This window comes from Pristis pectinata, chromosome 31 (assembly GCF_009764475.1).
Source record: "Pristis pectinata isolate sPriPec2 chromosome 31, sPriPec2.1.pri, whole genome shotgun sequence".
NCBI lineage: Eukaryota > Metazoa > Chordata > Chondrichthyes > Rhinopristiformes > Pristidae > Pristis > Pristis pectinata.
Window position 1 is genome coordinate 12,529,599 of NC_067435.1, and position 26,547 is coordinate 12,556,145.

Sequence of the window (26,547 nt, forward strand, 5' to 3'; positions counted from 1 at the left end):
TGTGCATTTGGAAAGGCAGATAGACAGCAAGGCTTTGTGCGAAGGAAATCCTGTCTCACTAATTTGATTGATAAGAACAATGAAGGCAGGGCAGGAGACATTATCTATGTGGACTTCAGTGAGGCACTTGACAAGGTCCCACATGGTAGGCGAGTCCAGAAGGTTAAGGCACAGGAGGCCCAAGGTGTGTTGGCAAACTGGATCAAAAATTGGTTTGGTGATAGGAGGCAGAGGGTGGTGGTGGAAGGATATTTTTCTGATTGAAGTCTATGAGCAGCGGTGTACCATGGGATCGGTGCTGGGACCCTTGTTGTTTAGGATGTACAGGTGACCCCCACATTAGGCAGTTCAGGGAATGGAAATTTGCACTTACTGAGTTCACAAATCACTACCAAAAAGTCTGAGGCACAAAATAAAAATTTACTCTTGCAAAATTTGTGTGAAAAAAAGAAAATAAGTAACAAATTTTTTTTCAGCTTGGATTTATTGACATATGCGCAGATGATGCGGTTTCACAGAAAATCACAATATGGACTGTTTTTTAAGAATGCAACCCTGTAATGCAGGGGTTTCCTGTATATTATCAACTTGGACACAAATGTAGGAGATCTGATTAGTAAGTTTGTGGATGACACAAAGGTTGGTGGTGTTGTCTAAGGCTACAGCAGGAAATAGATCAGTTGGAAAGTTGGGTGGAGCATTGGCAGATGGAATGTAATCCTGTCAAGTGCAAAGTAATACATTTTGGGAAGTGAGATAGATGCAGGTCACACACGGTAATTGATAGGGCTCTTAGGAATGTTGATGAACAGATGACTTTGGGGTTCAAGTCCACAATTTCCTGAAAGTGACCACACAGGTAGATTACATGGTGAAGAAGACATATGGCTTGCTTGCCTTCATAGGTCAAGGCATGGAATATTAAAGATGTGATGTTATGTTGCAAATTTACAAAATACTCGTTCAGCCACACTTGGAGTGTTGTGTGCAGTGCTGGTTGCCACACTGTAGGAAGGATGTAGTTGTGCTGGAGAGAGTGCAGAGGAGGTTCACCAGGACGTTGCCTGGATTGGAGGACTTTAGTTATGGGAGATTGGACAGGCTGGGCTTATTTTCCCTGGAGCAAAGGAGGTTTAGGGGTGACCCGACAGATGTATATAAAATTATGAGACATAGACAGGGTAGATAGTTAGAATCTTTTTCCCATATTAGGGGTATCAAAAGACAAGAGGTAATGAGTTTAAGGAAGAGTTTTAAAGGGGATTTGAAGAGAAAATTTTTAAACACAGAGAGTGGTTGATATGTGAAACATGCTGCCAGAGGAGTTGGTGGAGTCAGATACATTCACTACGTTGAAGAACATTTAGGCAGGCAGTTGAACAGACAAGGCATAGAAGGGTACGGTCCTAATGCAGGCAAATGGGAATCATGTAGATGGGCCAAAAGGTCAGCATGGACGTGGTGGGCCGAAGGGCTCGTTTTTGTGCTGCACAACTCTATGACTCTATAACATCGCTGATTATCTTTTCTCCTTTAAGAAGCCCCTTAAAAACTGCTGTCTCAAAACCTCTGCTCCAAGGATCTGGAAAATGGTCGGTAATTCAAACTAACAACATGTGTTTTATTAAATAATAGCTTACAGTACCAAGGCAGCCTTCTCCTCACTGTAGCTCTCTCCACAGAGACATACTCTCTGGTGCATTCCACACCAAGCAATGTTGTAAGAACACAGAAGGTGCTTGGCACAAGCTACAATTCTTAAAATGGTACCAACCCAAAATGGCACACGTTGCAGCTATCTCTTATAACAGGGCTTTGGTCTTCTGTCATAGAGTCATAGTCATACCATATGGAAACAGGCCCTTTGGCCCAACTGGTCCATGCCGACCAGATGCCCCATCCAAACTGGTCCAATTTGCCAGCGTTTGGCCCAGTACTGGCGTTCTGTGCTAATATCTCTTTATCATCTCCGCTGATGTCCATGTGGAGTTTGCACGTTCTTCCTATGACCACATGGGTTTCCTCTGGTTTCTCCGGTTTCTTCTCACATCCCAAAGAGGTGCAGGTTAGTAGATCAATTGGCTGCAGTAAATAGCCCTTAGTGTGTAAGTGAGTGGTAGAATCTGGGGGGTGGGGAGGGGAGTTGATGCAAATGTGGTGAGAATAAAAAAACAGGATCATTGTGGGATTGGTGTAAATGGGTGCCTGATAGTCAGCATGGACTTGGGCCGAAGGGTCTGTTTCCGTGCTGTGGGACTTTATGATTCCATCAGTTGAGAACATTACTTCCACCTAACTTATTCCAAAGGGTTGGTGACCCCATCCAAGCAGACAGGATCGCCATCGGTATTACAGTTCTTCCTCATTGTAAACCTGTGGGGCCTGATGCAAAGTGCACCTGGATCCTGTTCTCAGTGCATTACTACTCCACTGCTGTGATCAGTGGTGAGTCTGGTGGTGTGGGCGCAGTCAGACGTGCCTGCCTGCACATTACTTCCAGCTCTTCTCCCACACAGAGGTCCAAGACACGCTGAGGTGCAGACAGCTGGAGATTGCCTTGCTCTGCTTCAGCATAGCGGCATGAGGATTTTTCTGTGATCATCTGAGGATGTAGATAGAGCCCTGGTTAATGCTGATGGTCACGGATCACTTACTTCCCCGCACTTCTGCCTTCCTTCCAGAGCAAGGATATGGTTCCTCATCCTCACTTTCCACTCCACCAGCCTCCACATACAATGGGACCTCTTCCATAACTTCCACCCCCTTCAACGCAATGCCACCACCAGACTCATCTTGCTCCCTCCTCCCTAATATTTCAGAGGAACCGTTCCCTCCTTAACTCCTTGGTTTTTTCTTCCATCTCCACCAACCACTTCCCTTCCTGTGGCGCCTTCCCATGCCTCTGTGAGAGATGCAACACATGCCCTTTGAAATCTTCCCTTCCCACCTTCCAGGGACCCAAAGAGACCTTCCAGGCGAAGCAGCGATTCACATGCAGTTTGTCCATTTTAGTGTATTTCATTCAATGCAATTTGGGACAGAACTCAAAAAATTACATGCAATTGTAGTTGTCATCCACCTGTAACATGAACTCAGTTTTTCTCCCCACAGATGTTACCATGGATGGGTATTTCCAGCATTCTTGCTCATTTTAGATTTCTTACATTTTCTGTGGTCTCAAAGAGACTGAAGGTGCTGGAATCTGGAGCAAGAAATGAGATCCTGAAGGAACTCAGCGGGTCAGGCAGCATCTATGACGGGAAATGGACAGTCATTGATTTGGTCGCGACACTTCATCTGGACGTTTACTGTGATCTGCTTCTCACAGTTCCAGCATTACTTGTTTCTTTACTCTCCTTTAACCTCATTCATCTTCATCTATTTACACCTTCTTCAGACACATTAGCTGCCATTAACAAGCATTCATCTCTCTCTCTTAGAGGATACCAACATCATTTTTATCACTTGGATTCTCTCGAACGTTCACCCACCCTTCCCCTCTCTCTGCAATTTAAAATCCACTTGCTCTCTCACTTTCCCAGTTCTGATGAAGGGCTTTTGACCTGAAACTTTAACTCTGTTTCTTTCTCCACAGATGCTGCCCGACCTGCTGAGTCTTTCCAGTATTGTGCTTTTATTTCTCATGCTCAAAGGCAGTGGAGCAGAGCTCGAACCTATGACCTGTGACCCAGAGGCAAGAGAGTGTCAGCAACTGAGTCACAAGTGACATAGAAGCTAAGCCTGAGGTGACGGTGCTTCTCTTGTCCTTGGAGTGGGACAGGTTCGGAGAGATTCTGCTTAATGGAAATATATAGAATTTTGAGGGGCATAGATATAGTAGGAAACTATCCCCATAGCAGAGGTATCTGAAATGATAGAACATAGGTTTAGGGTAGGAGTTAAAAAGCTTAGTAGAATCTGAGGAAGAAATTTCTCACCCAGAGGGCCGCTGCAATCTGGAACGCAGTGCCTAAGGGGCGTGGTGGAGGCATTTTAGAAGTATCCAGATGCTCACTTGAATTGCCAATGCATAGAGGGCTATGGACAGGGTGCTGGTACATGGGATTAGTATAGATGAGACGGTTATCATGGACATGGTGGGACAAAGGGCCTGTTGCTGTGCTATATGACTTGAATGTACTGAGGAAGGCCAATACACTTCCCACTGCATCCTGCAAACAAGCCCCTCCTATCATCACGCACTAATCCCGCAGCTAAAAGTCAACGGGCAGCAAAAAAAACATTAGCGTTCTTTGTATTTATCAAAGATATAAAAACAACCATAATACAGAAGAATTTTATGATAATTGCAGCATTGAGCCAAATTGCACAGCTTAAACATAAATCAGGGTTTAGGCTTTCATCCAGAAACAAATATAATTTTAAAGTTTTAATCCCAGAGAGAGTACTTTGCTGATTGGTTTGGGTTGATTCCTGCCTGCCTACCCTGCGCCTCTTTCTGCGATGACAAAAATAAAACATAAAATCAACCTCATTGTTTTGGCTTGGGATCCTATTGGTGACAGGAGGTGAAGTGGGAGGAGTGAAACATCCCAGATAATCCTGCCTGTGTAAATCCCACAGTGCCTGATGAAGGTCCTTTCCAGGCATCTGTTTTCACTTAACAGCAGTGTTTAGATTAGCAGGTGACTGTGGGGCCGGCTCAAGGTAAAATAAGGTGCGGTGGACATCATGCCTGTTGCATGCTGGGTAACACCCTGTCTGACCCATTTAAGGTGAATGGAAATACTGGCCATTTCCCTCCACAATATCGATTTTCTTTCTTTCTTTCTGCCACTCCCATCTTTTTGTCTTCAGTGCCACAACCAGTAAGTAGGGCGAGGAATTTCTTCTGAGTTGGACCCCACCACCCTTCACACCCTCTGTGTCATCAGTGCGTGGCGGAGGTGGATGGACAGAAAGAAAATCTACACTGTGGAGAAAAATTCACCTTAAGTGGTTTAGACAGGGTGTCACTCAGCTTGCAACAGGCATGATGTCCACCGCACCTTATTTTACCTTGAGCTGACCCCACAATCACCTGCTAATTTCTACACTGCGGTTAAGTGAAAACACATGTCTGGAAAGGACCATCGTCAGGCACTGTATGATTTACCCACATCAAGTGGAACATAAGTAGGAACTAATATTCAGGAGCCTGAAGCCAATTCCCATTGCAAACTCCATTCCCCAACCACCAAACCTATTTCACTCTCTGCTTTCTGTCTGAAGGTGCTTGCAATCTTGGTCCAGACTACATGTTGATGCCGTCACTGAAAGCTCCTATTCCCACCTTTAGAGCTCCCGAGTCTAGCCCTGCCTCAGTTCATCAGCTGCTGAATCCCTCGTCTTTGTTACCTCTGGACTTACCTATTCCAACACACACTCCTCTCTGGCCTCCCAGGTTCCACTCTCCGTAAACCTGCGGTCATCCAAACCTCTTCTACCCATGTCCTAAAATGACACCTAGTCCTGTTCACTCATCACCCCCACAATTGCAGACCAACATCAGCTCCCAGCCAAGTAACTTCTTGATTTTAAATCCTTCCTAATTTTCAATCCTTCCCTGGTCACTCCCCTCCCTCTTTTTGTAATCCTCAGAGATCTGCTCTCCTTTAATTCTGTTCTCTTGATCGCTCCACCATAAACGTAGATAAATGTTGTAGTCCCAACACCAATATGCCTCAGCGCAAAAGTATTGAGTGTTTAGATTATCAAGTGACTGTGGGGCAGAGGAACACCAGTCACGAAAAGTTGCACTAAAATAGGAATGAAGCACAAGGGTTTGTTTCTACAGGGATAGAATTGAAAAGTAGGTAAGTTCTGCTCAACCTGTATTGAACCCTGGTTACACTGCAACTTTCCTATTTACAGATCTTGTTGCCATATTATAAAAAAGATTTTAAGGATAAAGAATGTGCAAAGAAGATTAATAAGGATGATTCCATAAATGCTTGGGTATAAATGTCAGGAAAGATTGAACAGATGGCATGTCTTTTCTCAGAGAAAAGAAATCTGACAGGTGAGCTAACAGAAGTCTTTAAAATGATGAAGGGCTTCACAGAGAGAATGTTTCCACTCATAAGGAAGAGCATAACCAGAGTCCAACATAAAAAGATGGTCACCAAGAACTAGCATAGGGAATCCAGAACAAACTCCTTCACCCAAAGACTGGTGAAAATATGGATCTCATGAGCACAGAGAGCGTGTAGATTAAGGAAAGTCTGGACAAGCATGTGAAGGAGAAGTGAATAGAGGATCACATAGATTTAGATGAGTAAAGTACGAAGGTTTGAATGCAGCATGGAGTGGTTGGGCCCAATAGCCTGTGCCATACACCCCTTGTCATCCCACTGAGGTGTGCAACAGTTCAGTCCCAAGAGGTAACAGCCCATATGCATAATCCATATAAGGAAATTTACCTTGCTTCACTGCAACAACTTCAGCTACTTTGGTTTTGTGGTGAATAAAACAGACTCCATTTTGAGGTACAGGCAGACCCTGGGTTATGTAAGGATTCCACTCCTGAGAACAGTCTGTAAGCTGATTTCTCTGTAAGTCAGAAACGTCCATTTTCCATCATTACCCATATCATATCGCTCTACATACACTTGCTATAATTCTTTTATTTCATTGTATAATCACCCTAACACTACCTATAATTAAACTAATGGAGCACATACTGCGTTCAGTCATTAGTGAAGACTATGAAACATTTTAATATTATTGTTAATAGCTTGAAAAATGTTTTAATGATGTGTGGGGAAATTTGTGTAAAGTCAGATTTCTGTGTGTCCAGTCATTCATAACCTGTGGAGCCCCTATACACAACAAGTTTTAGTTCTGCTCAGTTACTGCTGGGAATGTGGCCTTTGCCCCCAATGGATATGAAGTATGCTATGGTACTTGAGGGTTAAAAGAGATCTATTGAAGCATGACTTTTATTGTCCACAGCTAATTCTAATTAACAAACAAGACCTTCTACCTGAACATCACTTTAGTATTCCAGATTGAAATATAAAGCCAGTTTGCATTTTTCCTGGATGTAAATTAGATTTATTTGAAAAGGTTTCCTCTGAGTGAACGGATGCTCGGTGGTAACTGGGCTGGGCAAATACCGAGTTGTCAGAGTTAGTCCTTGGTTTGTGCTGAGGTTGGACTGGGCTGAGTCAGGGCACCAACTGAGGTGCTTTGGCAAGTTTCCAGATTCCTGCCAAGGTTTGGTAAAACAATTCAAACAGTGCTTCTGTTGCCTGGTTGGTGATTTCAGTTTGTGTGTGATGTTCTGAAAGGACAGAGTTGGACTCAGGATCAGATCAGATTTGATTGATTGAAGGGATGGCTGGCCAAGAAAGGAGAGAGAAGGGAGCAGAGGATCTTGCTGGAGGAGACTCCAGTGGAGCACTATTTCTGGCATGGACTTGTTGGGTCAAATGGCCTGCTTTTGTGCCTTCTTTCCTACGTAACATGATATAACATTTACTTAAGGAACCCCAATGATAAATTCTGCATCTTCTGAACTACAAAGGTGAGGACATAGGAAAGAAAAGGCTTTGGTTACTGATCAAGCTCCCTACAGTTGTAAGTTTGTATTGTCACAGGTGAGGATGGGATTAAGTTTCACTGTGTGGCTGACAGAGTGACCTGGTAATTAGCAGGACTTCACCACAGCATCAGTAGTGGCAAATGTGTTGGCAGTTCACCAATACCTGTGGCAGCCACCTGGGATAATCAGGAATACTCCACAATGAAAATTGGTGGAGTCGTAGATAGCGAAGAAGGTTGTCTTGGGATATAGAAATACATAGATCAGCAGGAAAGTTGGTTAGAGTGGTGGTAGATGGAACTTAATCAAGACAAGTGTGAAGTATTTTGGGACATCAGGTACTGGCAAGACATATAGAGTAAATGACAGGGGCCTTAGATATGTAGATGTACAGAGAGACCTTGGGATGCAAGTTCAAAGTTCCCTGAAAATGGTGACACAGGTGGATAGGGTAGTGAAGAAGGCATTCGGCATGCTTGCCTTCACAGGCCAGGGCAATGAGTAAAGAATTGGGACGTCATGTTGTAGCTGTACAAAATTGGTTTGGCCGCTCCTGGTGTATTGTGTACAGTTCTGGTCACCACACGACAGGAAGAATGTGATAGCAATAGAGTGCAGAAGAGATTCACCAGGATGTTGCTTGGAATAGGCTTTAGTTACAAGGAGAGATTGGATAGGCTGGGTTTGTTCTCACTGGAGGCTGAAGGGTGACCTTATAGAGGTTTATAAAATTACAAGGGGCATAGATGGGTAGATAATTTTTTTCCTGGGGTAGGAGAGTCTAAAACTAGAGGGCATAGGTTTAACATGAGAGAGAAGAAATATAAAGGAGATCTGAAGGGCAAGTTTTTAGAGGGTTGTGGTTATATGGAACGAGCTGCCAGGGAAGTGGTAGACGCAGGTACAGTAAGAAGGTTTAAAAGGGATATGGACAGGTACTTGGATAGGAAGGGAGAAGAGGGATAGAGGCCTAAAACAGGCAGATGGGATTGGTGTAGACAGGCCCACAGTTGGTATGGACGAGTTCGGTCAAGCGGCCTGTTCCTGCTCTCCAGCTCTATGACTCTCCTGAATTCACCAGAGCTAATTAATGAAATTTCCTGCAAAATAATTTCTTTATTGATCAGAGAAGCTTGTTATCATAATGCAAATTTCTCAACTAAGTTAGAACCAACAGAATGGTTCTGAGCACGAGTCTAAATCAGCTCTGCAAGTGGTTTCCTCTTTGTAACATACAGTATATCACGTTGAGTGTATACCCCATTGTATATGACCAACTGTTCTTTTGTACATTGCTACAGAGTGCAGATACTTGCAAAATTTGCCTGGCTCCGCACAGCAAGCTACTGTAAGAAATATTGTTTGCACATCACAAGTTATTTTATAAATAAATTACCTGTGTTTGTTAGTTTAAATTATCAGCTATCCTTCAGTAGTTTAGTGAGTGAATGAGAAAGATTGTTTAGAAATGGTCTCTGGAGCTCTGGTTAATGAAACTATGAAATTTGTACTCCATGACTGAATCTGAATACTTAAAATGGACTTTGATCCCTCCCAATCAACTTAACTCATGGATTTGCTTCAAGAGAGATTGCGAGCTGTGTGATTGTGCACAATGGAGCAAATAGATACGCTGTAGCATTGTATTTCCAGGTAAGTAACCAGTCTACGAATGTAAGCAGAGAAAGGACATTTTACAATATATTGAAATAGCTATGACTGATAAACCAGAACAGATGAAAGTTAAGGTTCTAAGTATCACAAAGGGAAAGATTGATACTATACCATAAAGCCCTCAAATGATACCTTGGGGAATGCATTAGATGTATTACGTGTACATTGCAACACATCTAATAATTAGGTTTGAACCCAAGAGTAGGGAAACTCCTTTGATATATTCTTAACAGAAGGATTATTAGCAGAAAACTGCAGTTTTGAATATATCACTCACAAGGGGGTAAAATATCTGTGATTATTTTGGTGTTCAGCCTGAAGGAACAGCTGCTATGTGAAAGAAGAGTTAGCTTGAGGGAAGTTCATACAGACACACAAAGCTGCTGAGCTCTTCAAAGCCAGGCAAAAAATGCTGGATGGCCAACCTTGGCTGTCCTCTCCTTGCTCAGCCCTTTGTCTTTTGCTTCACCACTAGTGCTTACATGTGGTGAACAGGGAAAGTGCAGCCAAGGTGGCCTAGATACTGCAAGTATTGTGGACAATATTAATGACTGAAAATTTATGATTTGGATTAAAAAATCATTTCTACAAGGAGTGTACATTGAAGAGTACTTTGAAAGGAGAGTATGCTAGATGGAGCTACACCAAGATATTTTGGTACAAGGACATTTCAGTGACATTTCAATTTGGTTCAAGAGCAACATTACATGTCTTACCATTAACCTTGAGGTGCTGAATTTAAAACCAATGAGTCACTGACTTTATGATGCAGAAAGACAAGATTAAAGTTGGCTGGGGGACGCTCTCTGAATGTGCTGACCCAGAATGTCAAGAAGGCTATGACTTTATCATGGTAAACCAGAAAAATGCTACACCCAGGCATGGAAGTAATGCAGATGGGACTGATAAATATATGCATGACAGGATCATGAATCTTGCCTTGATGCCAGCAATTGATTCATGTACAACTCACAAATACTTATGATGTTTTTGATGGAACAGGAGGGAAACACCATCAAGTTCGCAATAAGGAATTACGGTTTACTGAGTGGCACAGTGGTGCAGCAAGTAGAGCCATCGCCTCACAGTGCCAGAGACTCAGGTTCAATCTTGACCCCAGTGCTGTCAGTGTGGAATTTCCATGCTTTCCCTGTGACCATGTGAGTTTCCTCCAGGTGCTCTGGTTTCCTCCCATGCTCAAAAGGGGTGCAGGTTGGTAGGTTAATTGGCCACTGCAAATTGCCCCTTGTTGTGTAGGTGAGTTGTAGAAAGTGAGGGGAATTGGTGGGAATGTGGAGAGAATAAACGGGATGAATGTACGATTAGAGTAAATGGGTGTTAATGGTTGGCATGGTGAGCTGTAGAGCTAGTTTTCATGCTGCATCTCCCTGTGAGTCTATGAAAGGAAGCAGCCTTTAGTCTGCCCACCAAAACCTATTCCAATGGCTCTCAAGGAGAAACTTAAAGCTACTTGGAGACAGTGGCTAAACCAGGGAAAGTAATCCAGTAAAGCATGTAAACATGATGCAAAGATCTCATATTTAATCCACTTCAACACACCGTTTGCAGGATGGAATTGGAGAGGAATGCCACTTGAGGCCGACAGAGCAGAGAGAAATTTCAGCAAAGCCTGCGTGCTGCACTTCACAATCAGAGCTGATGACATAGTTGCCTTTGGAGAGGGGGAAAGAATTGAAGAGGCAAATTTGGAGCCTGATGCACAGAATGGGGGCAAAGCAACTGAAGTTGAATGAAAAAAAGTTGAAATTCAAACTGAAGGAAGGTGCCTTTGTGGGTCACATGATCTCCAGATATGGCATGAAACCAGATCCAGCAAAAGTCAAGGCTGATTTGGAACAGGTGACTCTGAACTTGAAAATGTTGCAGGAGCACTCTACCATCTGAAATCCTACCCCACCTGTGTGAGATGGGAAAATGTACTTTGTAACAGTGGATTCTTTTTCAATTTTTTTGGCAGATAGTCTTTTTGGAAAATACCTATTCTTTGATGGATATTCACAGATTCAAAGCACAGTTGGCCAGGTATGGCTTCCCTGAGCTGCCAATCATGGGGCATGGGTGACAGTTTATAGCAGACAACTTTATTAGGTTTTCCAAGGACTTGATCACCAGACATTATTGCCTTACTTTCTACAGAGTTATGGACAAGCAGAGAATATTGTGAAGGTGGCCAAGGAACTGTTGAAGACTTAAAATCATCACAATCAGAACATCCTAGCCTTCGGCAATACCCCAGCCCAAGGGATGATGTGCAGTCCTGTGTAGAGATATACGAGTAGATGATCTAGAACCCTACAAGAACCAGAGTAGGAGGACAACTTAAGGCAGCTTCTCTCCTATAACAGAGGTGCCAAAGGCCATCACTGAGAGTTAGAGATGGTGGGGATGTAGACCACATTAAACTGATACCAGAAATGGCAGAAGTACAGCACACCCCAGGTCATATAAGGTCAAGATGGAGAAGGGTGTCACAAATCAGGGGAACAGGCATCACCTCAGGAAGACCCCCAAACAGTGATTGACAGAGAAGGTGGGGTTACAGGAGGGTGCGCCACCAATCCTGCAGTATAAGAACACTGCCGGTTGGCAACCAGCCCTTTGCGAATCACAACTAGTTAGGGCCAGATCTGGGTGAACAATTGATCACCCCTGGTATGTGGTGTTTCCAGATTGGAAAGTTTGAAAAAAAAGTTGAAATTCAGACTGAAGGAAGTCTTCTTTGTGGGTCACATGATCTCCAGAGATGGCATGAAGCCAGATCCAGCAAAAGTCAAGGCTGATTTGGATCAGGTGTCTCAAACTCATAAGAGTCATAGAGCAATACTGCACAGTTACAGGGCCTTTGGCCCAACGAGTCCATGCCAGCAACATTGTCCACCTTGCTAGTCCCAATTTCCTGCATTCAGTCTATATCCCTCCAGGTCCCTCCCCTCCACATACCTATCCAAGTGCTTCTTAAATGAAACGTTTGTACCTGCCTCAACCACTTCTCTCTGGAAGCTCATTCCATAAACTCACCACCCTCTGCATGAAAAAGTTGCCCCTCAGGTCCCTTTTAAATCTTTCCCCTCTCACCCGAAATCCATGCCCCTTAGTTTTAGATTCCCTTACCCTGGGGAAAGGACTGTTACCATCCACCTTATCTATGTCTCTCATAATTTTAAACACTTCTATAAGGTCACCCCTCATTTTCCTACATTCCAAGGAATAAAAAAGACCTAGCCTAGTCAACCTCTCCCTATAACTCAGGCCCTCTCATCCTGGCAACATTCTCGTAAATCTTTTCTGCACTCTTTCCAGTTTAACCATGTCTTTCCTGCAACAGGGAAACCACAACTGTACAAGTGTGGCCTCACCAACGATTTACACAACTGCAACATAATGCCCCAACTCCGATAGTCAATGCCCTGACCGATGAAGAAGGGCAGTGTGCTAAACGCCCTTTTCACCATCTTGTCTACCTTTGATGCCACTTTCAACAAACTATGCACTTGTACTTCTTGGTCACTCTGTTCCGTTACACTCCCTAGTGCCCTCCCATTCATAGTGTCCTACTCTGGTTTGACTTTCCAAAATGCATCACCTCACACTTATCTGTATTGAAATCTATTTACCACTCCTCGGCCCACTTCTCTAATGATCAAGATTCCCCTGTAATCTATGATTTCTTTCTTCGCTATCAACAACACCTCCTAATTTCGTGTTATCTGCGAACTTGCTGATCAAGCCTTATGCATGCACATCCAAATCACTTACTTAAATAAAAAGTATCAAGGGTCCTAACATGGACCCCTGTGGCACACCACTAGTCAACAGTCTCCATTCTGAGAAACAACCTTCAACCACCATCCTCTGCTGCCTACCTCCGAGCCAATTTCGAATCCTGAACTGAAGTGTTTTGAAACCGAACAGTTATTTTGCATGTTTGCTTTTTACCATTTTACTTTCCATTTTTAAAGTGGCTTATTTAATGTCAGGTGTGTGCCTCTGAAGGAATTCATATTTTTATATCATGTAACATTTTACATCATGACATAGGAGGCCATTCAGCCCACTATGCTGGTTCTCAGAGCAATCCCATCAGTCCCATTGCCCCACTCATTTCCCTGTAACCTGATTCTCCCACCACCCACCTACACTAGGGGTAATTTAATGTAACCTATTAACCTGCATGTCTTCCAGTGCTGTCTGTGTGGCCATGTAAACTCCACACAGACAGCACTGGAAGTCAGGATTGAACTCATGTCTCTGAAGCTGTGAGGCAGCAATACTACCATCTGCTCTCTCCACAGTGCTGCAAATCATTCAGTACACAAACTGGCTGGCTTTGCAGAAAAATCCACAGTAAAAAATGCTTCTTTACACAAGCTCCTTTCTGTAAATAAATGCTCTTCATTGGTTTAAATTACTGGCTCTCTCCAGTATCTTAATGAATGATTAACACTCTTGACACAAATCCTCAACAACCAAAGGTAAGAGATCAGACTGTAATTGGGGATTGATAATCAGTGAGACAAGCACATCCATTGGGACTCACTGGCCATGAACAGTTTCAAGTGTACTTGTGTCCTTCTGGATATCCCCCATAAAGTATGGTGCCCAGAATTTACCTCAAAACTCCAGCTGAAGTCTAAGACATTTAGAAACATTCATTCCTGTCCAGACCTGTCTGCTCTTAATCTCCCCATATCGAAATTTTCAGAATACCATTCCAAAATCGAGTCCCAGGCCAGCCATCAGTTGTAGCAGGGCTTACATGCTATAATGGGCAACAAAACAAAGTCAGGCAGCATCGGTGACAACAGCACATCCCTCCCCAATGAGCTTAACACATTCTAGGCACATTTTGAACAATGGGAAATGGAATATCACCACCTGCCACAACAGCCTCCAACATATCTGTACCCACAGTTGCCATTGCAAATGTCAGATCAGTCTCCCGGAGAGTGAGCCCGTGGAAAGCATCTGGCCTGGATGGAGCCCCGGCCGTGTCCTTGGATTCTGCGCAGTTCAGCTGGCAGGTGTATTTGCAGACATTTTTAACCTCTCCCTTCTTAAATCTGAGGTTTCCGCCAGCTTTAAGAAGACCCCTATCATCCTGGTACCAAAGAAAAATAGTTGAAATGACTATCCCCCGGTGGCTCTAACATCCACCATCATATAATGCTTCAAGAGGCTGGTCATGGCATACATCAACTCCCAGGCAACCTCGACCCACTGCAATTTGCCTACCGCTGAAACAGGTCCATGGTGGGCAAAATTCCCCTAGCAATGCACTCATCTCTGGAGCATCTGGATAACAAAAACACCTAAATCAGACTGCTATGTATTGACTGCAGCTCCGCCTTCAATACCATAATCAAACTCATCTTCCAGACACCTTGACCCAGGACTCAGCATCTCCCTTTTCAACTGGATACTTGACTTCCTGACCAACAGACCACAATCAGTAAGGATAAGCAGCAACACCTCTGCCACGATTATCCTCAGCACTGGTGTCCCACAAGGCTGTGTCCTCAGCCCCCTACTTTACTCCCAATACACTCACGACTGCGTGGCCAGATTCTGCTCTAACTCCATCTACAAGTTTGTAGATGACACCACCATAGTGGGTCGTATCTCAAATAACAACATGTCAGAATACAGGAAGGAGATAGAGAACCTAGTGACATGGTGTCACAACAACAACCTTTCTCTCAATATCACCAAAACAGAAGAGCTGGTCATTGACTTCAGGAAGCAGGGTGGTGCATACATTTCTGTTTACATCAATGGTGCTGAGGTGGAGATGGTTGAAAGCTTCAAGTTCCTAGATGTAAACATCACCAATAGCTTGTCCTGGTCCAACCACGTAGACAACATGGCCAAGAATGTGCACCAGCACCTCTACTTCCTCAGAAGGCTAAAAGAATTTGGCATGTCCCTGTTGATTCTCACCAATTTTTATGGATGCACCATAGAGAGCTTCCTATCTAGATGTATCCCGGCTTGGTATAGCAACTGCTCTGCCTGAGACCGCAAGAAACTGCAGAGAGTTATGGACACAGTTCAGCACATCACGGAAACTAGCCTCGGAAAAGCAGCCAACATAATCAAAGACCCATCCCACCCTGACATTCTCTCTTCTCCCCTCTCCCATCGGGCAGAAGATAGAAATGCCTGAAAGCACGTACAACCAGGCTCAAGGACAGCTTCTATCCTGCTATTATAAGATTATTGAATGGCCTTCTTGTACAATAAAATGGACTCTTGACCTCACAATCTACCTCGTTATGGCCTTGCATGTCATTATCTGCGTGCACTGCACTTTCTCTGTAACTGTAACACTTTATTCTGCATTCTGTTATTGCTTTTCCTTTGTACTACCTTGGTGTACTGATGTGGTGAAATGACCTGTATGGAGGACATGCAAATGACCTTGGTACACGTGACAATAATAAACCAATTACCAATCTCCTCCTGTTACCTCTGGGTGTTCAAGGACCAGTCTTATTCACCATTTCCTGAATCTCTGCTCTCACAAAGTCATGGAGAGGTACAGCACAGAAACAGGCCATTCGGCCCACTTTGTCCATGCCACCTATTGCACCCACCTATGCTTGTCCCATTTACCAGCATTAGGCTTCTATGCATTGGTACTTTGTCTAGATGCTTAATAGATATTGTGAGAGTATCTGCCTCCACCACCTCTTCATGCAGTGCATTCCAGACTCCAAACACCCTCTGTGTTGAAAAATTCCCCCTCAGATCCCCTCTAATTCTCCCACCTCACACCTTAAACCTATGCCCTCCCAATGAGATTAATATTCCTGCAGTTTCTTTTATTCCACCGGCACCAAAATGACACCAACTAGAAATTCCAGTACACTCCACTGGGAGCTGGATGAGAATTGCAGTGACCATTTCTGAGCAGGTATTGCACATTTCTGCTGACAAAGATGTGTTACTTGAGAGTTCGGCCTGTGACCAGGTTTGTGTTGGTGGGGACACAATGGCAATAGACCAGTGGCCCAAATGAGACGTGCTGTGATTGAGTGGGACAGGGTGGTGGGGTTTGGAAAAGGATGGATTGGGCCAGTGGCTTGGGCTGGGGGGATGGAGTGGGGGGAAAGGTCAAGGATCATTATAGAGAGATACAGCACAGAAACAGGCCCTTCTGCCCACTGAGTCCGTGCTAACCATCTACCACCCATTTACACCGCTCCTACACTAACTCATTTTATCCTCCCCATATTCCCTCCAGATTCTCCCACTCACCTACACACAAGGGACAATTTACAGTGGCCAATTAACCTATCAACCTGCACGTTTGGGACGTAGGAGCAAACTGGAGCACCTGGAGGAAGCACACAGGGAGAGCATGCAAACTCCACACAGACAGCACCGGAGGTAAAGGTTGAACCCGGATTACTGGAGCTATGAGGCAATGGTTCTAATAGCTGCACCCATATGGAGGCCCTCTCATGGTCAAGGATTAGTCACAGTGATAACATAAATAGAGCAGCTTCAGGGAATCACATGGAGACTGGAGGGTGGGGATAAAAGATGGAAGGTTGGAGGGACAAGTAATCAGGTGACTGGGAGGATAAGAAGGTTGGGAGGCGTTGGGTCTGGGCCTCAGGGGTGGAGGGGGCACAGTAACAACAGTGGAGTGGTTGAGTGGGTTCAGTGCAATGCCTGTGTGGACATAGGATGAATTAAAGGACTGACCTGACAGAAGCCCCAGTCCACCTGAGAAGACGTTATCCCACGAAGGCCCAATCTTGGTTGCTCTCAGGACCCCATTGTCCAAGTCTCCAAACCAATGCTCTGAAAGGACTATAGCATGCGGAATAATGTCAGCCCATGTGAACTGATGCACAAATAACATCAGGGGTACAAAGATGGTTCATGTCCAGAAAGAACTATTGAATTTCTTGAGCAGCACTAAATAAGCTGGAAATGGTCATTATCGTGTTTCATTCCAGAGGAAATTGATTTTCAATTGTATAACACTGAAAAGAAATAGAGCAATTAAATTTGGGATTAAGCAAGGAGTTGGGATGCAGGGATTTCAGAGGGTTGGAGGGATGGAGGAGTTACAGAGAAAGAGATGTGCAAGAACATGGAAGGATTTGAAAATAAGGGTAAGAACGTCAAAACTGAGGTGTTGCTTAACTGGGAGGCAGAATAGGTCAGTGAGAATGGAGGGTGAACAGAGCTAGGACACTGGGAGCAGAGTTTTAAATGCCTTCATGTTTACAGAGAATAGAATGAGGAAGGCCAGCTATGGATGTACTGGAATGCTCAAGTCTACAGGTATGAAAAGGCAGTGGAGGGTTTCAGTAGCAAATTAGATGAGTAAGAGACTGAGTCAGGTGATGTCATAGGAGGGAAAATAGGTGGTCTTAGTGATGGCAGGGGTATGAAAATTTAAAAAAACTTTAGGTGCTGGCAGGGATATGTGACCAAAGCTCACTAACGTTGTGAACAATCTCGTTCGGTTTCAGGCAGTTGCCAGGGAGAGGCTGGAGACACTGGCTAGAAGTTCAGGGATTCCCAAAATGGTTTCTTGCCAACAAAGTGCAATTCTGTTCAGGAGGTATCGAAGGGCTATGGGAGAAAAGGGAATATGGGACTGAGATGGAGGATCAGTTGTGATCGCATTGAATGGCAAGGCAAGCTCAAAGGGCCCAAATGACCTCTTCCTCCACCTATTTTCTGTTTCTGTTTCTTTCATTTCATCCCATCAGATCTATGAAGAAGATTTTCCATCCAAATTGGTGATCTGCCTTTCTATGCCTTTGTTACTTACAGTCTCCTTGTGTATTTTTCATTCTTAACTTCAATGAAGTCTGAAATAACAGGGGTGAATAAATATCAGGAACTAGCAAACAGCTGGCTGCAAGGTTGGGGTTTAAAAGGCAAGAGACAAGAGTAGCTACATAGAACCCCAAGCCCCAACCAGGAAGAGGCCACTCAGCCCCTCAAACCTGTTCTGCCATTCAATATACGTGATTTTATTCCATACACCTACATTTTCCTATAGCCTTTAATATCTTTAGTTGTCAAAATCTATTAATCACATATTAAAGTTAACAACTGAATTGGCATCATTTGTACCTACTAGTGTTCATGAGTCTGGTTCAAACTTTCAGATGTTGTCCTCTCGTCCGAGACTCCCCAATTAGCAGCAATAGTTCCTCATTTTCAGCTCCTTCAGTTTCCTTATTTATTGAAAACATCAATTAGATCATCACTTAACCTTAATAACTCCAGGGAATATAAATTAATGCAAACTCTTTGGGGCATTTTAACCCTTGAACACCAAGCATTTCCTGAACTGTCCCAATCATTACCCAGTGTGCTTTCACTGGGTGCCAATGGTGAGAATTTTCAGTACAGTTAAAAAGAGCAATAAACAAAAAGATTCCCTGAAATTTTGAGCTAAAGCATGAAAATAAAACTTTGAAATAAAACCCTGTTATTGCAGCAAATCTCTCAGTACCTGGGCAGAGGAATAAATAGTCTAGTTAGGTGTGATGTTAACTGAGGTTCTGTCCAGTGAAGTCGTTCAGCAAGATCCCATAATATTTCTTTCTCACCTGTGTCCTAACTGGAATGTACATCTCAACTTGCATCACCAAAAGCAATGAATTGGTCATTCAACTCATTGCTGTTGTGGGAATTTGCTGAAACAATCCATGATAGCAAGGTATTGGCCTCGGTAGGACCCGTCTTTGGAGTACTGCACTTGCCTTAGATCTACAAAATGGTGCCTGCAGTATGCCTGCATTTGTGGGACAAATTCATGTGGGCATTAGTAATGTGGAAAATGTCCTTGGGCATCAAAGCAAGCAGATCCTGCTGTTAATCACAGTGCAATCTGGATTTGAGGACACCAGTGTTGGTTTGAAATCCAAAGTTCCAGCTAGAGCCTCTTTGAACCTTGCATAGCAAACCACTGTATCAGGAAATAACACTTCCCCACCCCCGCCAGCACTATTTAAAGCAAACATCTCCCACTTTTAGGTTACCAGCTGATTGATTTATACTAGTTGTTGCTGCAATACTCCAGGTGTTTGCTGCTTTCTGAAGTCCGTTCAAGTTGCTAAACTCTACAGAGAATGGTGTGGAAGGTGTTAAAGAACCTCGTATGGACTAAAAGGCTTTCACATGAACATCTGCTTCATGTTTGGAGGCATTCCCCTTGTACAGTGTGACTGGAAGAAGAAGCAGAAGAGACAAGCAGCAGGACAAGCTACTGAAGAGGTAGGAGGAAGGAAGTGGCAATATTCACTCCGGATGTTTGTGGAATAATTCTCCTACATGAATTTCAGTGAGCCACTTGTGTGTGATGACAGCACCTCAATCAAAGGACTTCTTATGATATCTGCCGAAGCTACAACTTCAGAGCAGGGTTAGTGGTCTGTTCAGAAACCAGGGCAATGACCTTTTTGTCTGGCTGCTTCCAGGCTGGAGCTCCAGATATTTCTAGCATCTTGCAGTCTGCTGCCCTCTGTTGTATGAAGAAGGTTACTCCATTCAAGAAGGGCTGACTGCTTTTCAATCCAGACACCAGCAGATTGACTGAAATGCAACTTTGAGGGGATTGCTGGTTCCCTTTGATTCTGGGACCAATGACTCCATGTACATGACTTTATTGTGGCCATATCTCATTCAGTTACTATGAGATTTGGATAGAAGATTATGCAGGTCAGTGCCCAGGTTCCTGAGAAGTCATTGGAGCACCTATGGGGGAAATGGACAGTCAACGTTTCGGGTTGAGGGCCTTCATCTGAACTGGAAAGATAGAGGAGAGATAGCTAGTATAAAACGATGGAGGGACGAGGTGAAGCAAGAGCTGGCAATCAATAGGCAGTTCCAGGTGAGGTGGGGTGATAGGCAGGTGAGTGGGGGGGGGGGCGGAGAGTGGGAATGATGTACGAAGCTGGGAGGTGATTGGTGGAAGTGACAAAGGGCTGAAGATGAAGGTGGACCTTTTCCACCATTTTTCTTTTCTCTCTCCTCCTGATCCCCATCACCTCATGTCTTTCCTCTCCCCCACCCTCTCCTCCATCTGCCCATCACCGCACACGCCTCCCACAGGTTCCTCTCCCCACCTCCTTCCCTTTATTCTATGCTCTACTGTCCTCTCCTATCAGATTCCATCATCAGCAGCTCTTTCTCACCTTCCAGCTATCACCTCCCAGCTTCTGACATCATTCCTACTCACCTGCCCATCACCTCCTCACCTGGATCCACCTATCACCTGACAGCTCTTGCTCCACCCCTTCCCCCCACTTTTATACCAGCCATCTCCCTTTTTTCTTTCCAGTCTAGATGAAGGGTCTTGATCCAAACTGTCAACTGTTCACTTCCCCCAATAGATGCTGCCTGACCCACTGAGTTCCTCCAACACTTTGTGTGTTACTCCAGATTCCAGTATCTGCGGTCTCTTGTGTCTCCTAAGAAGTCATGGTGCTTTCCTCCTGTCTCAGTCTATGTGCCATTTGAATCAATTTATCACCAAAGTGTGGCTTCTGGTTGACAAAGGTTGAGTGCCAAGGTCCTGACTCAAAAGTGGCATGCAACCCACTCATATGTGGGCATCTGACACATAGAGAAAGCCACGTTGCCACACCAAATCACAATATCACAAGACAAAGGAGCAGAAGTAGGCCATTCAGCCCATCGAGTCTGCTCCGTCACTTCACCATGAGCTAAACTGTGACAGAGAAGACCATTAGTAAGCAGGGTGAATGATTCTGCTGCCTGGGTCGCTCTGGAACTTGGAAAACAAGTGTCAAGATTCAAGGTGGTCTGGTACATGGTGCGCAATTTCACCCTCGAGGTGGCTCACCTCTTGCCACAAGCTATATGTTAAGGAAAATAAACACGAGGAGGACGAAGACAAGGAAGGAGGAGGCAATCCTCCCAGGCTGTCCATGAAGGATTTATCCAAATGCAATTTGCAGCCCTAATTCTCCATCTACCACAGCCCTCCACCTTACCCTCAGTCACTCCAGCACCCCATTGACTACAGGCAAAAGTAAAAGCCAATACAAAATAATCATTCCAAACCACATTTATAAATCACTTGTCAACTGATCACCATTGTGCTTTTCCTTCATCCCTTCCTCTTCTGTGTCTTTATCTGACACGGTCAATCCCAGTGGCTTCAGCATAAACTGGTGGAAGGATCCAACTGTTAAATGTACAAAAGACTAAATCAATGAAACCGTCGCAGTCTCAGTAAATCATGCCACTTCATAGCTCCAGAAAAAGAACTCCCAAATATCACAAAAGACAGGCAACACTCATTCCTAAAACCCAGTTCCTTCCCCCCCAACAGATGCTGCTGGGCCCGCTGAGTTCCTCCAGCAGATTGTTTGTTGCTACAGGTTCAAGCATCTGCAGTCACGTCTCCATTTCTAAAACCATTCTGGTTAGTCTTCTTTCATCTTCATGCATCTATCGAAGCAAAATCAACACTCACGATTGTGGACTTCAGGAAAGGGAAGTCTGGAGAATGCACACCATTCCTCATTGAGGGGTCAGTGGTGGAAAGGGTGAGCAGCTTCAAGTTCCTGGGCGTCAACATCTCAGAAGATCCATCCTGGGCCCAACACACAAATGCGATCACGAAGAAGGCACACCAGTGGCTCAACTTCATTAGGAGTTTGAGGAGATTTGGTATGTCACCAAAGACACTGACAAATTTCTATAGATGTACAGTGGAGAGCATCCTAACTGGTTGCATCACAGTCTGGTATGCACAGAATCACAAGAGGTTACAGAGGGTTGTAGGCACAGCCAGCTCCATCATGGACAGAACTCTCCCCACTATTGAAGACATCGTCAAGAGGTGGTGCCTCAAGAAGGCGGCATCTATCATTAAGGACCCTCACCATCCGGGACATGCCTTCTTCTCGTTACTACCATCAGGGAGGAGGTACAGGAGCCTGAAGACCCACACTCAGTGATTCAGGAACAGCTTCTTCCCCTCTGCCATCAATTTCTGAACTATCCATGAACACTCCCTTGTTATTCCTTTTATTCTTGCACTATTTATTTATTTTTGTAATATATAGATTTTACGTCTTTGCACTGTACTGCTGCCACAAAGCAACAAATTTCATGTCATCTGTCAGTGATAATAAATCTGATCCTGAGCTGCTCAAACAGGTGCTGCGCTGTGTAAGGAACCATTTTTAATTGAGTACTCATCCACTAGAGGGCAGTGATAATAGTACAGTTACAACCCATGGAACCACAAGTGAGTTTTAAAAGTGTCCTCACGAGATGGCTTCAGATGTGTCCAGCAAACATTAGCATGGTTATTGCAACTGGACCCCTGAATCATTAGAATGAGTGAGCAGCACAATGTTAATTTATCCATTTTTTTTCAGGAGCTGGGCATTACTGGCAAAGCCAGCATTGTACATCCCAAGCAGTCCTTTCAGGTGAGACAGAAATTCACCTGCACCTCCTTTAATATCATCTACTGCATTCGGTGCTCCAAGTGTGGCCTCCTCTACATTGGCGAGACCAAACGCAGACGAGGTGACTGTTGCGCAGAACACCTGCGCTCTGTCTGTAACTGCAACCCGCATCTTCCCATTGCCAGTCACTTCAACTCCTCCTCCCATATTATCACTGATAGGACAGTCCTTGGCCTCCTCCACTGCCAGGAGAATTCCAAGCGCACTCTAGAGGAACAGCACCTCATTTTCTGTCTTGGAACCTTGCAGCCTAACGGCATGAATACTGAATTCTCCCACTTTAGGTAATCCCCACCCCCCTTCATCACAAACCCCCCACCATGCTTCTTCTTTTCTTCTCCTTCCTAGCCTTTTTTTCTCTCTCTTCATACTTTTTACCCATCCCCCGGTGGATCTGCTCTGCCCTCCTCCCCCACACCTGCCTATCACTATCTCTTACCTGCATCTACCTATCACCATCTTGGGCCCACTCTGCCTCCCTTCTTTTCTCCACCTATCACTGCTCTGCTTTTCCATCTTATATATTGGGCTTCCCCTTTTCCCATCTTCAGTCTTGAAGAAGGGTCCTGACCCGAAATGTTGACCGCCTGCTTTTCTCCACGTATGCTGCCCGGCCTGCTGACTTCCTCCAGCATCATCATGTTTTTCATCTAGATTCCAGCATCTGCAGTCCTTTGTTTCTCATTGTACATCCCTCATTGTCTTTTAACTGAGTAACTTGGAAAACTTTTTAGAGATTATTAAGGGTCAAACTCTTTGTGATCTGGAGTCACTCACAGGCCAGATTTCCTTCCCTGAAGGCCATTATTGAACCAGATGGGTATTTATCAAAGATAAAGCCAAATAAGGAAGAGAGTAAGGTAATGAAGAAATAGATTAGTGACTAATTTCTTTTTTTAAATATCAGACTATTATTTGAATTTTAAATTCCTCACTTGCTACAGATGGATTTGATCCGAGGTGTCAAGATTATCGGTCTTAGTCACTAGATTTAACCACTGCACCACCACCATTCCCTAGACCTGTGTGCACTATAATCAACAAATGCGGGTTACTATGCTGCTGTGCCTGTTTCCAGATGACGAGTAACATGGGGAAATGCTTTGGAAGAATAAGGAAAAAGCATGCTCCTTGCAAAATGGGAATAAATGAGGTACACAAGCATAAGGATTTAGTGAACAGATATACAAATAATTATGTTAAGAGATTTTAAAACATTTTAATTTTCATTTCTAGATTATGGAAGTGTGAAGTGCTGAGATAATGTTAAATTTATATGGAACTTTGGTTGAACTATGTTGTGGAGTAATAAGTGTATTTGGGAATTAGAGAAGCAAATAAAATTGCAATTATACTGCAACCATACAACAATTATACTATAGCTCTCAATTGGAATTGGTTTATTACTGTCACAATGTACCGAGGTACAGTGAAAAACTTGTCTTGCATACCGTTCATACAGATCAATTCATTGCACAGTGCATTAGTACAAGGTAAAATAACAGAATGCAGCAAGTAAAGACTGCAAATCAGCATAGCTGTGTTTAGTTATTCCTTAATCCATGTCATGTAAAAGGTCTGGTCATTGAGTCCTTTCTAATAGTGGGATCTTGTCATGTTGATTACTGCATTTCCCATATTAAAACAATGATTGCACTTTAAAAGTACTTCACTACTGGTGAAGCCCTTTTGGATACACGATGGTTGTGAAAGGTATAAGAATTGCACATAATTTATTTCTTGTTAAGTGTAACAGTTACAGAGAAGATGCAGTGCAGGTGGACAATAAGGTGCAAGGTTATAACAAGGTAGATTGTGAGGTCAAGAGTCCATTTTATTGGATGAGGGAACCATTCAAATAGTATTGTAACAGCAGGATAGAAGCTGTCCTTGAGCCTGGTGGTACATGCTTTCAGGCTTTTGTATCTTGAAAGATTTAGACTTGGGCTTTTTCTCTGCAAAAGGAAAAGCTGATCAGGATGACCCGTTTGAGGGCTGTAAGATTATGCCAATAGGTTTAGATGAAAAGGGATGCGGAAGCTTAAAAATGGAGCACAAACTCTGCCTTTGGCCAGTTGAACTGAGTGGTATGTTTCCCTGCTGTAATCATGCATTTGTGTTTTTTGATCCTCGTGCATGTTTTCTAGGGATTCACTAAATCAGCCCCTACCTGTCTGGTAGCTATAAACATCAGTGTCCTCACTTAGATTTATAACTTTCCTGGTCTGTTGAAAAATTTATTTTATGTTTATGAGTTGAGTCCTTAATATAAACAGAAATGTATTAGTTCTTTTTCTTTCTGGCATCCAGGCAACTCATTCTTGTGGATCATGCAAAGAAATAAATTATGTGCAATTCTCACACCTTTCACAACCGTCATGTATCCAAAAGGGCTTCACAGCAGTGAAGTACTTTTAAAGTGAAATCATTGTTTTAATGTGGGAAATGCAGTAATCAACATGGCAAGATCCCACTATTAGAAAGGACGCAATGACCAGACCTTTTACATGACGTGGATTAAGGAATAACTAGACATTCACGCACAGCTATGCTGATTTGCAGTCTTTACTTGCTGCAGTCTGGCCCACAGTCTCTCTCACACACAGTTCTATAACCCATTCTGTGGCTCCAACTTGGGCATTAGCAGGCATCCTCAACATTTGTGAATGTTATTTAATAAGTTTACACTGTCTTTTGGTGTTTTGTCAGTCATGCTACTCCAAAACTTTGCTTTTTATTTCATAATACATGAATTGAGTAGATTTTCCTTACGGTAGGAATTGGTATTGGTTCCATGGATTTGTGTGCTCTGATTAGTCCTGGAGAGAAGAAATTTGAAACTTCATTGAGTAGCAGGCAGTACAGGATAATAAAGACATAATCCTGATTTAGTTTGAGGTGGTTAAGTCTAGTGGCATGATGCTTAATTCCAGGGACTCCTAGGTTGATTGGACCATGCCACCATAGTGGTAGCTTTAGGAAGGAAGGGACATTTGTCATTTCTTGTTTGTGGATGGAATTGAACCCAGGTTGCTTTACAGCGCCAGCAGCACGGGTTCAATTCCAGCCACCATCTGTAAGGAGTTTGTACGTTCTCCCCATGTCTGTGTGGGTTTCCTCTGGGTGCTCCACTTTCCTCCCAGATTCCAAAGACATACAGGTTAGGATGTTGTGGGCACGTTATGTTGGTGCCGGAAGTGTGGCAACACTTGCAGGCTGCCCCCAGATCACTACGCAAAAAAATGTATGTCACTGTGTGTTTCGACGTACATGTGACTAATAAAGATATCTTATGTCTTTCAGATGAGGCTGTTTTGTAAAATTGCATTTTCATGGCACTATTTTCTAGAGACAAGATATCCATGGTGTCCTGGGTGAATGCTTGCCCCTCATTCAACATCAGCCACCTATACATCACTACATTTCTGCTTGGGGCCAGGACAAACATAGAAAAGTACAGAAGAGCAGCCCACCATGAAAACAATGACGACCTTTCAGAAAGATCTTTAAAGCAGTTGTGAAAGCTACTGTAAAGCTGTTGTAGGATTTCTTTCCAACATACCACCCGTTATCACACTCACAACAGGAACACTCCAGCATCTGGACTTCCAGCAAACTAAGTGTCAAGTTTACCTCACAGGAACGCGAAATTAACGCCAACCAGAAACAAAACTGTAAATACTTCATAAAGAAAAGCAAAAGATGGGTAATTTTTAGTTTAGGGGAAAAAAGAAACGCCACAACCTTCCCTCCAAAGCGCCCAACTACTGGCAGCCTCCATTACCTCCGCACCATCTCGGTGGGCGGGACCGCCGCCACAGG

At 43.8% G+C, this 26,547-nt stretch overlaps 1 long non-coding RNA gene across 3 annotated transcripts; it reads right to left on the reverse strand.

Annotated features, from left to right (window-relative positions):
- Positions 1-487: 487 nt before the first annotated feature.
- Positions 488-26,537, reverse strand: LOC127585058 (uncharacterized). Of its 3 annotated transcripts, none has more exons than XR_007958460.1 (5): positions 26,470-26,537; positions 18,348-18,447; positions 16,952-17,059; positions 6,423-6,552; positions 488-2,602 (listed from the first exon to the last, which is right to left on the reverse strand). It is a non-coding gene; the product is annotated as an uncharacterized LOC127585058 (long non-coding RNA). The 3 variants fall into 3 exon arrangements; XR_007958461.1 differs by having other exon boundaries at positions 18,344-18,447; XR_007958462.1 differs by having other exon boundaries at positions 18,344-18,447; positions 26,510-26,525.
- Between the last annotated feature and the right edge of the window lie 10 nt (positions 26,538-26,547).